We start from the raw sequence: 14,086 nt of genomic DNA, 5'->3' as shown, positions 1-14,086 counted from the left end.
GCACACGTGGACACACACATGCTCACATATGAGTCAGACACCTGACACACAGTGAAGCTCCTGCACACTCACATACACGCTCCTCTCATTGTCTTACAAATGCCCATATAGACACAGGCACGTACACAGATGCAGACAGGTGCTCACACACATGCACACACTCAGACTGCACTCATGCCTGTGAGGTGCCTTCACATGTACATATACCCATGTACATGGCACAGACACTACAGCAGACAACAGGGTAGGTGGCACTGATGGGCACCAGGCCCCGACTCAGCCCCCAACTGTGGAGAGAGGGAAACAAAGGTGCTGTAGCTGCTGCCACTGGCCTTTCTCTGTGGCCTACCTTCTCTGCTGTGTCCTGACTGAGATCTCTGCCACTACGGGAATCGGGCTCTGTGCTGAGGTGCCAGGGGCCAGCCCCAGGTCGTGGACAGAGGATATGGGATTTCTATTTTCTCCACTCCCCCAAAGCAGTGGACACTACAGTGTTCAAGTGGCACTTTGGAGGAGCTGGGGAGCAGCTTCAGGGGCCTGGCCAAGGGTAGGAGTGGGAGCCAGCTCTCCTCCAAAGCAGCTGGACCCCCAAAGAAGCCTAGAGGTCCTCAGGTGAGGCTGCACCTCCACCTGCTCTCCAGAAAAGGAAGCATCATGAGGCTCACTGTCTGGAGCACTGCAGAGCACAGGCTTCCCCCTGGATGTCCACTGCTGAAAGCCAGCCCTGCATCTCTCCAGCACTGTACCCACCCTACACACAAAAGACGACGAACAGTCCTGTGGGCACCTCAGCTCCTGCCTGCTCTATCTCCCTTTGGCCTCCTTAGAACGAAACACAGGAGAAAAACACCTCTGCATTCAATTCACCCCAGGGCGGGAGTGATTCCTGACTGGGCCTGGCCAACATAAGCATCCACTCTCTTGGCCGCAGGTTCAGAAGACCTCAGCACACCAGTAACACTATGCTCAGATGTTGTCCCTTCTCTCCCTTCACTGTTGCTAAACCACAGGACTCAAGTCTAGGGCTGTAAAGAGGGCAGAAAAATGAAGCCAACCTCCAAGACAAGTGGGAAGAACAGACAGGGGGCATGAGAAAGTTTTAAAGGTATCTTATGAGCTCCCAGATCCAGCTATGCTGCAAGCCAATCCAACCTCTGGGTACCTAAAAGCCATTCCTTTTTTCTAAAGCTGGTATGAGCTCAGTTTGTCTCTTTCTCTCTCTCTCTTTCTCCATGAGAATGTCCTGTCCAAGAAGAAGAGAGTGAAGGTGAGGATGAACGGCCCACCAAATGCTGCATTGGTGCAGAAGCATCAGAGTGAACCAGACACAGCTGACAGCTGCAGCCAGAGTTGCCGTGCTGGACACCACATAGGTAAATCCCTTCTGCAAATTTTCTATTTCATCAGGTAGAGAAGCTGATGGCCAGCCCATCTCTGGGGTGCAAGCTGATGCATTCTCACATGTGAAAGAAAGAGGTGTGGTTACAGGCACACTAGGCTGGGCCACGCCCCACCACCCACATGGACATTGTATGAGCACTGCCCCTCACACCTGCACCTACTGTACAGGAGAGGTGGCAGACAGGTGCTCTCAGCCAGGGCCCCACAGTCTATGGAGACACTTCTGGGATGAGGCCATCTAGACCAAGTGTTCCTAGAGTCCAGAAGGACTCGGGCCCAGTCCCAGACATCTGAAAGCCAACAGGGCAGCCTGAGGGCCAGCATGGGGGGATGTTTCAAACCCTCAGCTGCTGCCACCCTGAGGCTGATTTCTGCCACCTGGAATTCCGGTCCTTGTCGGCCACAAGGACATTCAGACACTCGGCCAAGGAGCAGCAATAACCTGGACTCCCTCAATGCCACAGGGATCCAGCCTGGAGAGTCCCCTTTCTCCCCAGGGTGAGACTCTGGAGAGGGAGAAGGAAGGCTCCACATGGCTTTTCGTTAACTCCGTGAGCTGTGGAGGAAGGTGACGGCCATGCTCAGCCTCCTCTACTTTCCTCTGCTTGGATCTCAGTCTCAAAGTTTTGAAGCTGTGTGACCTCAAGCAAGTTGTTCAACCATCTTGGCCTCAGTTTTCTCCTCTGTAATATGGGGTGGCTGCCACCACCCTCGCAAGGTTCTCAGTGAATGGAAACACTTGGTACAAGGCTCCACACATCCACAGGAGCTGCTACCATTGCTATCTACTATGACTCTGTCCCTGCTTACTTTGACCCCTTCCTTCCTCTTCTGTGTGGGAGTGGTAGCAAGGGGGCCATGGGCTCTCTGGGAAGGTCTGTGAGCCACTAGAAAGGGGAAGCTCTCTGTGAGGCACCCCAGCCCTCCTTCCCCTACCATATGCAGCCCAGCTTCCTCCCAGACCTTGCTGACTTGGCAGTCAGGCAAGGACAAGCCACAGCTACTGCGACAAGATAGCCTGGGGCAGCACCGTTTCTGTGAGTTCACTATGGGCCAGCGCCAATCCAACCACTTAGCTCATTTCAGCCACACATGCTCCACTAAGATGGTACCAGTTATCCTCACGTTACAGATGGGGACACTGAGGCTGAGGGAGGTTGAGGAACTCCATAAAGTTCACCCAGCTCAATGGCAACAGAGCTGGGGCAGTTCTCTACATGATGATCTGCATGAGTAAGTGCTAGTCACTTCGTCAAAACTGCCCCACTCATTCTGGAACCTACAGAAATGCATAGTTCATGCAATTCCTGTTACATGGATGAGAAAACTAAGACCTTGAAAGCAAAGTATGGCTCAACAGTAAGGAGAAAAAGAACAATGATGAAGTGGGCCAGAGATGTGTCAAGTCCTCCCAACATCTGCCCAGACAGGATCTTTTCATCCAGCCCCAGAGCCTACTTCGGGTCACAAGTCACAAGGCCAGCTTCCCTGGCTCAGCCTGTGGTTCCTGGAGGACCAGCCAGGACCCAAATCCGAGGCAAAGCTCCATAGGCCCCACCACTCTATGAGCTTCTGAGCAGTGCTGAGTGGGAAAGGCAGCCCCAGGATTCTGTCAACTGCAGCACCTTCACTGTGTCTTCAGGCCCCTGGAGCAGGAAGGACAGATGGGACACTGTGGTTTCCACTGCTCAGGCAGCTCAGACCCCACAGCCACTAGTGAGAGCTGAAAGGTGAGACAAATTTCTTCACCAGACTCAGAAATGAGGCAGCTGCAGGAAGTTTAGGACACACATGCCTCTAGAAAAGCAGGAACTTGATCAGCCAGCCTCCATCTGCCCTTTACAGACAGCATGGGATGGCATCAGAACCAACCTTGCGCAGCTCAGCTCTCATCCCAGTGCTACTCTGAGCAGGTCCTCTATTCTTTGAGGCTTCAGTCTATCATTCATTCACCAAAGGAGGACTTAGATTGTCCTCTACTTCCTTCATAAGTCAGGGGAGGCTAAAGACAAAGACAGAAACAGACACTGATCTCCGGGGAAATGGGGCACAGTGGACACTGTGGTCATCAGGGAAACAGGGCACAGTGGGCATGCAGAGCACGCACATCAGATAGGAATCTATGTCTTGAGGTCAAGATAGAGCAATATCTAGCTAGCATTTGCATAGTGATTTCCAGCCCACAGATCACTTCTGTGTGTTCGTATCTCAGGGGCCAGACTGAATTTCCCATTGCACAAGCTCTGAACAGCAAGATGATGAAAACAAAAATTGCAAGAGAATTGCTTATGAAAACTGAGTTCCAAGAGCAGGGCCTGGTCCTACCATGATTCCACAGTTCCCTCTTATTTCCTAAGTGCAGCCAGTCTGTCAAGAGAGTTACTGGCAAGGTGGAGCTGTGGGCTGAAGAAGCAACACATTTTACTACAATTAAAAAATTTTGAATAACAATTGCAAGGTTTCACTTTTACCTATGTGATAGATAATAAAGGTTTTTTAAAAACTTGATGAGGATATAAGGAAACAACTCACAAAGAATGCAATATCTATGTTAGGGTTAATTTTATGTGAACTTGGCTGTGTCTACTTAACTAACATGCCCAGGAAACTGGTAAAACATGATGTCTGATGTGTCCGAGATGGTGTTTCTGGAAGAGGTTCCCATTTGTGGTACACTAAGATCACCTTCACCAATGTGGGTGGGCATCATGCAATCTGCAAAGGGCCTGAATAAGACAAAAAGATGGAGAAAGGGCAAATTCACTCTCTGCTTGAACTGAGACATCCATCTTCTTCCACCCTCAGCATCACCTGCCCTGGCTCAGGCCTTATAACTTGGACTGGAAGAATACCACCAACTTTCTGGGTCTCTGACTTGCAGATGGCAGATCCTAGAACTTCTCAACTGCCAGAATTGCATGAGCCAATCCCTCATAACAAATTTCTTTCTACACACAAAGAGAGACAAAGATAGAGATACATCTCCTATTTGCTCTGTTTCTATGGAGAACCTTGGCTCATACAATCTATTGAAATTTTAACTAGCTCCTAGCACTCTGTAGGCTGAGGCATGAGGATCACAAGTTCAAGGCCAGTCTGGACAACACAGTAAGTTTAAAACCAGCCTGGACTATATAGCATGACCTTGTCTCAATAAAAAAAAAAGAGGGCCAGGGATTTAGCTCAGTGGTGCTGCCGCCTCGCCTGTCCTGCAAGTGCAAGGACCTGAGTTTGATCCCTGGTATGGAAAAAAGAAAAGAGAGAGGGAGAAAGGAGAAAGGGAGAAAGGAAGAGAAAGAAAGAAAGAAAGAAAGAAAGAAAGAAAGAAAGAAAGAAAGAAAGAAAGAAAGAAAGAGTGAGTCCATACGTTTGTGCTAACAATTTTGTTTTTAGAAATTTTTCACAGCCGAGGATTTAGCTCAGTGGTTCTGCTGCCTGCCTCGAAAGCACAAGGTTCTGAGTTCAATCCCTGGTACCAAAAAAAAAAAGAAAAAAAAATCCAGAAATTTTTCACAGATGAACTCACAGAGCTTGACAAGATCTATGTATACAGATGTTAACAATAGCATTGTTTGTAATAACAAATACAGAAAATAACCTACTTGATCAACATCTGGGGTTCAGCTACATTGTGAAACAAGCATACAATAGAATATTATGTGGAGGCTCGGGGATTTAGCTCAGCAGCACCGCGCCTGCCTTGCAAGCACAAGGTCCCAATTTCGATCACTGGTACCAAAAAAAAGAATATTATGTAGCCATGAAGAAGAATGACAATGAACATATATATTTAGCACAGAAAGATATCCTAAAGTTTCAAATTAAGAAAAAAAGACAGAGCAGAGATCATATAATATTTCCCTTCAGTTCAAGTAAATATGTAAATTATTATAGATGCACAGACAGTCTCTGGAAAGCAACTGTCCAAGGCTGGAGGCCTCTAAAGAACAGGACTGGAACCACATCACTGTATGTCCTTCCACACTTTTTTTTTTTCTAGAACCATGAACGTACTATAATTTGTAAAAAAACTGCTAAATAAATGGATGACTCTCCATTTAAAAAAAGAAGCTACAAAGGGTTACTTCTCTAAAATCTGAAACTCAAAGTTTCAAGCTCAAAGCAATCACTGACCCAGCCCCAGTTCTGCACCCTCTACCCTGGAAGGAAATCTGTCTTCACTCAGTGAGGACGAAGGTCTCCCACTGTCTGCTTCCAGATGGTTCTGCCATCCGCTCTGCTTTTAAGCTAAGAGTTTGTTTCACTCCCAAATAAAATAACTTAAAGGAGACCAGAATGCAACTTTGCTTGAAGGAATCCAACAATATGATCCAGAATCCTTTAAAAATGTGTTTGCCTTGGGCCGGGGATTTAGCTCAGTGGGACCATTCCTGTCTCAAAAGCACAAGGTCCTGAGTTTGATCCCTGGTACCAAAAAAATATGTCTGCCAAGCCATGCGTGGTGGTGCATACCCATAATTTCAGCTACTCAGACGGCTGAGCCAGGAGGATCACTTGAGCTCAGAAGTTAGAGATCAGCTTTGGAAACAGATCTCATCTCAAAATAAAACCAACCAAAAAAGAAACAAAACACCAAAGGGACCTCCAGAATATAAGTCATGAGCTCTGTTTTTGAGTCGGAGTGTTGGATTTTATATGAACGCATCAAGTTTATAGAAATTCATCAACCTGGACACTGAAAATATGTGCACTCCTCTGCAGGCATGTTATGTTCAATAAAAAGGTTTTTTTTAATATGTATGCCTTTGACCTAGCAATTCCATTTCCAATTCACTCAACCCCAAGATGGAAAACTCAGAGATGCATGCAAAGTTGTACTTTCCAGGTCTCCACCACACTGTTGTCAAAACTGTGAAACACTGGGAGCAACCTAAATATCCAGTCCTAGAGGGTAGGCTAAAGAATTACACTGTGTCCCAGCAGCAGAGCACATGTCAGCCAATTCAAAGTAATTGCAGAACTACTGTATATGCAATGACATAGAAAAATAGTGACAGTTGATTTCAGGGTGGAAAAAACAAGCTAAATACATCACACGCCCAGGCCATAGTGTTCAGGAGGTGGGACTATGGATCATGATCTTTTTCTTCCCTGTAGTCTTTTAATTTTCTAAGCTTTCTGAAATAAGCAAACTTTACCTTGTAATTAGAAATAAAAGATAAATACTCTTTAAAATAATGGCAAATAAAAGGAAGCGTAGGAGACAAGAAAGGGTACAGCTCCAGTGTTATAAAGCAGGTTCTCAAAGGTACTGGGGCACTGGAGGTATAGCTCAATGGTACAGCACATGGTTAACACCACGAGGTCCTAGGTTCAATCCCCAGCACCAATCAGACAATCAGTGTTTCAAATGTATGGGCGTGAGAACTCATTAGAGCTCAAAGAACATGGATTCAAACCCAAGCCCTGCCACTTAGCAGCGGTGTGACCTTGGGCAAAGCTTTTAACTAGTCTTTGTCCCTGACACTCCTCCATCTACAAACCTGGGATGATAGGACCTCCTTCAGAGGGCTGTGGAGGGGAAAAGAGTCAATACATGCTACACTGTCAGAGCACGCCTGCCACAGGTCTGTGGAGTGTCAGCCATGTGGCTGCTAAATCTCTAGGCCCATCATTCTGGGGTGAAACCAGATCATTCTGATTCTGTAAGAAATATAGAAATGAAATATACTATGATATTTGCATTATCATTGATGGTCCCATAGTTATCCAAAGGAAGGCTTGGGCACTAGAGGCTGGTGGAGAATTCTCACTGAAGATCATACGGCCAGCTCCTTGCCCACCCTCCATCTGCTCAGCCCCCTTTCACGTAGGTCACTCCCAACGCTCCCCGACTATAGAGCATCCGGGTACTTCCCTCACCAGGCTGGGCCAGAAGATGGGCGTTAGTGCCCTCTACAGGCAGATGTGGGTGGTGCAAAGAGGACAAAGGGGAGTCTTGCCTTTATTTCTAAATGGGCAGCCATAGTTCCCTCTGGCCAAACGGACTGAAGGATGTGGCAAATTGTGTTTCCCAACATGGAGATAAGCAACAACTACCTGATGTCAGAACACATGGATTCCATCCCTAATTCTGACACTAAATGGGCTGTGGGATGCCATTTAAACTCCCTCTGCTATGGATATCTCATCTGTAGGAATAACTTCAGTCATTTCTTGAGAGCCTCCTATGAACCAGAAAGGTAATGGTTTTTATTTCACTTAACACTACAACTGTATTTGCTTCCCTGGTGAAGAACTGGTGCCTCAGAGCGGTTGAATCTTCCCCAAGGTCACAGGGCTGGTGGGTGGCAGTGGCAGAATTGAAACTCAGAGCCCCTGCTTTGAACCCTTCTGTTATTCTTTTTTGTTTTGTTTTGTTTTGTTTTCAGTACCGGGGATCGAACTCAGGACCTTGCGCTTGCGAGGCAGGCACAGTGTCACTGAGCTAAATCCCCGGCCCTTCTGTTATTCTTGTAGGGAGGCTCATGGTAGAAAGAGCCTCAAATGAAGATGTTTTTGGATATAAGACACTGCCAGGCTGGACTGGAGCAAAACCCAAAACTCTCCCTGGGTCCCCTGCCAATGCCCAGCAGAGGAGCAGCCCTGTGGGGTGTGGTGGCAGACACCTGTAGTCCCAGCACTTGGGAGGCTGAGGTAGGAGGATCACCACAAGTTCGAGGCCAGCCTAAGCTACATAGTGAGACCTTGTCTCCAGAAAAAAGGACCAGCCCCAACCTGGGCCAGGAGAAGCAAACTGTAAGGTTCCACCCAAAGGCCTAGCAAGCTGGACCCAGGGATCATGCCTCTGGCCAATGAAGAGAGACTCATAGGGCCAGGGATTTAGCTCAGTGGTTCTGCCGCCTGCCTTGCAAGCGCAAGGTCCCAAGTTCAATCCCCGGTACCAAAAAAAAGAGAGAGAGACTCAGGCAGAGGCAGGCATCAGGCACAGGAGAGGCAGGGAACTCCTCCAAACACTTATAATAGAAGGACTGTCTTGGGCCAGGGATTTAGCTCAGTGGTTCCAGCACCAGCCTCGAAAGTGCAAGGTCCCGAGTTCAATCCCCATTAAAAAAAAAAAAGAAAAAGACTGTTGCTATAATACAGCATATTTATGCTTCACTCACCCTGATTTTCCTGGATAAAGATGGGGCCACTAGAGGATGGGGCATTGTGGAGGGGTGCCCCACCTCTTAGACCCAGAGAAGTTTGGCTAGAGGCCTAGCCTCATGGCATCTCTACCAATAATACTTGTCCCTAGGGGCCGAGGATTTAGCTCAGTGGTGCCGCTGCCCGCCTTGCAAGCACAAGGTCCTGAGTTTGATCCTTGGTATGGCAAAAACAAAACAAAACAAAACAAAAAAAACCCCAAAACAAAACAAAACAAAAACTTGTCCCTTACCCCTTTGAAGGAAGAAGGGCTGACTTGGAAAGAGAGAGGAAACAGACAGAAAAGACCTTTCCTGTTCAAGTTCCCTTTCTCTCCCCCATTACAGTTCCACCCAAGGGAGGGCTCTGCACACATACACAATTCAGAATGTCTCCTGGACTAGAGAGAGGACAGTGGGTGGGGAACTAGGGGCAGATCTGTAGTCTGCTGAAAATCTGGACCAAAGCCCTACCTGTGGTCAGGCAGATCCATGGACAAAGATGTACCTGGTGGTAAAGGAACAGCCCAATGAAGTATAGATGAGGAAACCGGGGCACAGAGAAACTAAGTAATTTGCTCAAAGTCATGTTCCTAGTAATTGGCTGTAGCAGGTTGTATTTTCCAATGACGGCCACCTATACCCTATTACCTATCCCATATGTTCTTCTCATCTTGCGATGTCGACACCTCTCCATTAAGAGAGGGGTCTGTGTCTCCTCCGCTCGGGTCTGTGTGGGCCTGTGAGTTTGACAGAAGTGATGCTGCCTCACTTGCAAGGACAGGTGAAATGAAGTGAAACAGCTTCTCCTGGCTTTCTTCCTTGGGATACTTGCCCCTTAGCCCAGCCACCATGCTGTGAGGAAACCTATCTTAGCACATAGGAGAGCACATGGAAAGGCCACATGAAGAACAATGGAGACTCCAAGCCAGCAGTTAGGATCAAGTGCCAGGCACAAGCAATCAAGCTTTCAGAGGCCCTGAGCCACCCAGATACCTCTGGGTAAAGAAAATATGACTTATCCCTGCTAAGCCCTGTCCAAACTGCAGATTCACGGGCAAAATAAACAGCACCACTGTTTTAAGCCACAAGTTTCTGGGTAGGTCATTGTACACCACTCAATAACCAAAAAAGTGAAAAACTAGAATTTGAACCAAGCAATCTGGCTCCAGGGCCTGAGCCCCTAGATATTCTTCAATGAGCCCTGTTGTGCAACAGACAGCACAGAGGAACCAACTAGACTAGGGCTGAGTCTGGAGTCAGACCAATCTTCAATCATTAATTCATGCATTCATTAAGTGTCTATTGTATCTGTACTGGGTTCTGAGCTCTCTATTAATTCTGAGGTTATTTAGGTGAATAGACAGACACATCCCTGCTCTGGGGTAGGGGTAAGGAGGTAGAAGATAAAAGAGGTATAATTTTAGGCAGGTATTTACCACAGGCTATTATGATCCCAAAGGAACTACATGGTTGGGGAGCCCTAGTTTGCTGTGAGGTTTTTTGTTGTTGTTTTCTTTTGTTCAAGGCTGTCCTTGAACTCACATGTAGCCCAGCTAGCCTTGACCCTCCCCCCCCCAGCAATCCTCCTGCCTCAGCCTAGGATTATAGGTGTGCACCACAGCTGGCAGAAACTCTGTTAAGAGGCGATTATCTGGGACAGCTTCTCTGAAGGCCAGACAGCCAAAGATAGGAAAAGAGAGCCTGGGCATGGTGGCACACACCTGTAATCCCAGCTACTCAAGAGGCTGAGGCAGAGGATTGTAAGTTTGAGCCCAACCTGGGCAATTTAGAGACAGTGAAGCCCTGTCTCAAATTTTTTTAAAAAAAGGACCTGGGGATGTAGTTCAATGCAATGCAAAACCTGCAGATTCAATCCCCAGTGAAGAATAGGGAGGGGGAGAGGAGGAGAGAGAGACAGAGAGAGAGAGAGAGAGAGGCCAGACCCAGGCTCATGGTCTGATTCCATCACTAACTAGCTGTGGACCTTGTGGAAGTGACTTCCACTTACTCATAAAATAGCAATGCTTTTAAAACCCACCTCACAGGACTATTTTCCTTATAGGCAATGACTTTTGGGGAGTGAAGGAGCTAATCCAGGTGTAGTATGTGGTCCAGAGCCTGGCCAGAAAGAGCTGCATAAGTATCAATGATTACACTTCAAGCTCTTTTGAGGTCAAGGCCCCCAGTGGGGTACCTAAAGCCCCAGAGACCAGTCATCCTCCTGTCAGAAACTGTGCTAACCAAGGGAAGAGTATGTAGAGCCAGAGCCAGGGAGCCTTCCCGCTGTGCACTGGTGCCCAAACCAGTAGGGTGGGTCAGGTGAGAGGACCAGGCATGCGCACTTCTTCCCTGAAGCATGCCAACACACAGGCCGCTTCTGCCCACCTCCTGCAGCCATCCCTGACTCATCCCCTCAACCCAGAGCTCCTGCCCACCCCTCTCAGGGGGGTGAGACTCAGGAGAATCTACCAGAGATTGGATTGGTTGTCGTTCCCCAGGCCCCACTCTAAAGGTTGTGGACACTCACACATCCAGAGGGAGAGAGGTGGCTTCCCCAAAGCAGAGTGGGGGACAGGGTAAGAAAGCCTGAAGAGAGGGCAGAAGTAGGTGTGGCAGAAGATGCAGAGAGCCTCAGGGGGCCACGAGCCCTGCTGGGGTAAAGTGTTATGTGTCATCCGCAAAGGCACAGCCTTCAGGACCCTGGAGAGCACCCAGCAAGCAGCCAAGGAGCATATCCAGAGCAAAGGACCCAGGAACAAGCCAAGAGCACAACAGTGCACACAACGGCACATAGAGACGTGCTCAGGACAGCCACATGGAGATGAAGAGACAGCAACGAGGCCTTCAGGCCATATGCATGCACCAAGACAGATGTGCAGCACACACAGGCACACCTCTGCCCACTTGACCACCTGCCCCTCCACACCTGCTCCCCCTCACCTCCAGCCACCTGACCAGCAGGGCCCTGTCTGTGCCAACATCCTCCAGGTTCCGACATCTGCTGCCATCTGTTGTCCCAGACCTGGAAGTGCCCAACCAGCAGGCCCAGCATGATCCAGAAGGGAGTCTGGCAATCCTAGATTTGAACTAGGGGAGGGGCTGGGAGGCAATCTGGCCTTGAGATAAGACCCAAGCTCAGAGCCAAAGCTGGATGGGCCGGGGGCTCAGCACAACCTCCATCTCTTGCCTTGTCATCCCACCTGCCTCAGAAACCCCTCTGCTTCACATTGTGAGCAGATGGACAGGAATTCCCTTATCCCCATCTGGAAGCCCTGAAGAGTAGTGGCAAACACAGAAAAACAAAAATACAAAACACAATGTGCAGCATGGCAGGATGCAATTAGACATGAGGAGTACTTCCTGCTGGAGAAGCCAAAGCACTGAAATAGGTGTGGGTAACAAACAGTGTCTTCCATAAGATGCCTCTTTAGCTGGGCATGGTGGTGCACACCTGCAATCCCAGCACTTGGGAGGCTGAGGCAGGAGGATCAGGAGTTTGAGGCCAGCCTGAGTTCAAGGCCAACCTCAACTACATAGCAGGACCCTGCTTTTTTAAAAAAAAAGTCCTCTTTAAAAGGGAGTAGAAGGGCCGGGGATTTAGCTCAGTGGTTCCACCACCTGCTTCACAAGTCCAAGGTCCCGAGTTCAATCCCCGGTACCAAAAAAAAGGGGGGGGGGAGTAGAATAGTAGGGTGGCATTACTATTTTTATTTTTTACTAAACTTACTAAGAACAAAAGCCCCAACTGCCCCAACTGCCGAGGTCAGAGTAATGTTTAAATGGCTACAAGTTAAGACACCGGCTGCTGCATCTCCTCAACCTTGACAAAGTATGACCTTGCCTGCAGGCAAGGGATGGACACAGATTCGATGCTAGCCTGAGCTCACAGCCACTGCTGACTTCCCTGCTGTGTGACCTCCCCCAGAGGGGTAACATACTGCTCAGAGATCAGAGAGGGTGGGGAGACTAGGGCCACCTGGTACCATGGCAACAGGCCTTGGCTAAGGCACATTCAAAGCTTCCCCTATGGCTGCTCGTGATAGGACCTAAGTGTTTGCAGATGGCACCTCCCCAGTCAAAACAGGTGGTAACCCAGGAGGTGCAGGTGGACACCCTGAAAAAAGGGGAATGAGAGGCTTGTGGGTGCTGAACGCTGAAATATGACACCTGCTCTGGCTTTTGCCCTTGGACTCCCTAACTAACCCTCAACCACTTCTTCCTTTCCCTTCCCTCCCGCCACATCACCACTTCCCCACCCACCAGACACCTCCAATCTGGCACCCCTCACTCCTGATTCCACCATCACCCTTGCCACCTCCTGCCAGCCCACTCTCCTCTCCCTTCCTGCTGTGTTTCCTCTAGCCCTCCCCCACCCCTCTGTCCTGTCCTCACCACTGACTGTGGCCCAGGCCAATGCCTACGACCATCTGCCAGCTCCAAACGCCAGCATCCACTCTCCCTCCATTCCTCCTTCAAGCACCTGCTTCTGAGCCGCCTGCTGCCCTCATCCTCCTCTGCCCAGTGCTGGGCTCCTGCATCTCATGTCCTCTAGGGGGAGGACAGCCTAGGGACAGAGCATCACTGGCTCCAATTTACTAGCTGTGAAATAGATCCAAAGCCCCAGAGCAACTGACCAGGTCATGATTCTGCCCCTTGAACCCCAGATTCTACAACCAGGAGGGGTCTTTAGAGGTCATCTTATCCAGTCTCCTCCTCCATTTGAATGAATGAATGTCTGCACCACCAAAACCAGCTGTCTTCCCAGTTACATGGAACACTCCATGAACGGAGCCCTTCCCTGAACACCCACCCACTGCTGTGTTCAAAAACTCAATACATATCTTATCTAACACTCACAACACCCAGAGAGGGAAACTGAGGCTCAGAGAAGTTAGGTAATTTGCCCAAGGTCATGCAGTATGTTGGACACCTCAGTGTGCCACACTTTGAACCCTCCCAGCCCCACCTCTTACTCCAGCCACTTCTTCGGTGACCAGTCCCCTGTGAGCTCTGAGCAGCATCTTACAGGTGCAACATGGCAGCACTTCACACAGCCCACACCAGGCCTACTTTGAAGCTGCAGTGTGGGATGCCCACAGGAAGCCACTTGATACTCACAGGTGTGCAGTGTGGAAGCACATGGGAGTTAGTGTCCATGCAGCCACCCTTGTCCAGTGGGGGCCACACTAATGGATAATAAAAATAGTGGCTCCTTGTGTTGCTTCCCAAGATCACTTGCCAAATAAACCACTCAGTGCCAGCCTTTCTCCCAGGGAATGCACGAGGACACATGGAAAGTGGGTAGTGGAGCTGAGACTCACACCCAAGTCTGAGTGACAACAGAGCATCACCAAGAGAAAGGTTAGGTTCGTGCCTAACCACTGCCATGATGCCTTCACCACCATCCTTGCCAGGGCCCCTTTCCCTCGAGGTTCAAGTCATTCTGAGCCTTGCCACACTTGATCAGACAGGGTGATGGGAAAGAGACAGAGGAGGGCGGTGAGGTGCCTGCCACAGGAGGATCTTCTTCTCTA

At 49.0% G+C, this 14,086-nt stretch overlaps 1 protein-coding gene across 10 annotated transcripts in view; it reads right to left on the bottom strand.

Moving 5' to 3' along the window:
* Rap1gap2 (RAP1 GTPase activating protein 2) overlaps window positions 1-14,086 on the bottom strand; it is a 251,824-nt gene that overhangs the window by 217,199 nt on the left and 20,539 nt on the right. The window lies entirely within an intron of this gene.

Source organism: Heterocephalus glaber, unplaced genomic scaffold (assembly GCF_053883595.1).
Source record: "Heterocephalus glaber isolate CG9 unplaced genomic scaffold, H.glaber_assembly_v1.0 deba00001564, whole genome shotgun sequence".
NCBI lineage: Eukaryota > Metazoa > Chordata > Mammalia > Rodentia > Bathyergidae > Heterocephalus > Heterocephalus glaber.
Note: the sequence above shows the minus strand (reverse complement) of the source record. Positions and strands in the feature narration are given on the sequence as shown.